Consider the following 2381-nt stretch of genomic DNA (forward strand, 5'->3'; position numbering starts at 1 on the left):
GCTATACTGTAGTCTATTAAGTGTGCAATAGCATTATGTCTAAAAAAACAATGTACATACCTTAATTAAAAAATACTTTATTGCTAAAAAATGCTAACCGATGGAAAAATGGTGCCGATAGACTTGCTCGACGCAGGATTGCCACAAACCTTCAATTTGTAAAAAATGCAATATCTGCGAAGCGCAATAAAGTGAAGCACAATAAAACGAGGTATGCCTGTACCAGAAATGTGAGAGTCTCACCTTGATTGCGCAAAGCCAGTCCCCTGGGCAGAAGGGGAAGCCCAACGTACAGCAGAGGCCAATAAGATTTAATGTCAGGGTTTTTTTAAATACGCAAAAACAGAGGTAAAGGCCTTTAAGTCCACAAGCAACATTTGAGAAACACAGACTACTCCACTTACTGCATATGCAAATTGGATAGCCACATCATTTACTTCACTTCATAACTTGACACCAGTCCCAATTTTTGCCAGTTGCTTTCATTATGACAAACATTGGTTAGCTGCAGTTTAACTAAATGCATAAAACTGCTTAAGTTTTAGCTCTTCAGCTGCAATGGTTACATGGCAATGTGACTGTACTTCTTTTAACTGCTAATGCAGCCATGAACTGACAAGGCCCTGTCAACTATTCTAGTTGAAGATGGTCTTACTTTGAGATGGGGGTTATACTAGAGATGACCTCTTGAGGTCCCTTCCCTAATTTTCTGTGATTCTCTAATTCCACGCCTGCTGTTAGAGGCACAAGGCTCTCTGAGAGACAATAAAAAGAAGCCATAATGAGATATGAAAAATGTAGTCAGCTGTTCCTGTAGTTAATGTGCATGGAGTTTGAGACACTGCATAGTCTTCTAAGGCCATACATGAAAATGGACACTCAGCTGCACTCCTGCTTTTAGGGGTGTTTGAAATGCTTTATATAGTGTTTAGCACAATGGAGTGCAGGCTTCTAGGCAAAAACATGAAAACGACTGGTGTTTGTAATGTCCTTTGAAATCCTCCAAGTAAGAGTGAGAATACAAAGTATTTTTCCTCAGAAAGGTCACCAACTTTAAAAACTCTTTGATTCCATTCTAGGTACTGGCTCAGGACATCACAGACAACTTGGTCAGAAACATATGGAAGAGGAACAAATAGCCATGGTAAATTAAAACTTCCCTTCTTCCAGCCCTTCCCACCTCCCAAAATCAGTAATGATACAAGAGTTTAATGTTTCAACTGTGAAAATACTTAATTTATCTAATATTTCTTGGCTAAGTAGATTAGTAATAGCCGTTTTGTCAGACAGGGATGATATCACAACATAGCGATGATTACTAGATCTAATTTAGGAATTAAAAAAAAAAGAAAGCCATGCTATAAGATATTAAAAAATATCAATTTTTCCAGAGTCTACCTCTGGAAAGTCCCAACTGACCTTGCTAGGTGACAACACAGACATTTGCTGCAAATTTACAAATTATTTTTGTACTTCTACAATCTAATTATTCCTCCAAGAATAATACTTGCTGCACATGCTCAAGCCTGTTATATCTGAGGATGCTTACAAAGTCTTCAGAAATCTTAACTTAAAACTCCTTGTTTCCAGTAAGGCTGTGGAAAGTAGAGAGATTAGGAAAGAATAACGGTTGCTTGCAAAATGAGATAAACAGAAAGAGTTTTTTGCTCCATCTTGATACACAAAGAATGCTCCGTCTCTCTTGAATGACTATTGCAAACAAACAAACTTGTCTATCTCAGAAGAATGTGCAGTGATTAAAGATTCAACATCACAAACATTAAGCCACTGAATGTCAAATCTACTGATAGGGGGAGGAATGTTTAATTAGGCTAAGCATATTAGGGCTTTTCATATTTTTTAATTCTGGTGACTAATTCTGGGATACTCTTGTAGTAGTAACAAAAATAACATTCCTACGCATATGCTGATGTCAAGGGTGATTCAAACAGTGATAAGACATCTGGGCCAACGTGGTTCTCATTTTCAAAAAAGGGAGGAAGGAGAACCCAGGAAACTATAGGCCAGTCAGCGATCCTGGGTAAGCTTTTTGAGAGACTTATCCTGGCGCATGTCCGTGAGGGGCCAGTGGGAGAGGTTATGCTTAGGGACAACCAACACAGGTTCATTAGAGGCAGGTCCTGTCAGATCAACCTGGTGGCTTTCTACGACCAGATCACCAAATCCTTAGATGCAGGGGTAGCAGTGGATATAGTCTTTCTGGACTTTAGGAAGGCCTTTGACACCGTCTCTCACCCCATTCTCATTAAGAAACTGGGGGACTGTGGTGTCGACACCTACACAGTCAAATGGGTCGCCAACTGGCTGGAGGGCCGCACCCAGAGTGTGGTGGTGGACAGGTCATTTTCGACCTGGAAGGA

This window comes from Crocodylus porosus, unplaced genomic scaffold (assembly GCF_001723895.1).
Source record: "Crocodylus porosus isolate Cpor-Errol unplaced genomic scaffold, CroPor_comp1, whole genome shotgun sequence".
NCBI lineage: Eukaryota > Metazoa > Chordata > Crocodylia > Crocodylidae > Crocodylus > Crocodylus porosus.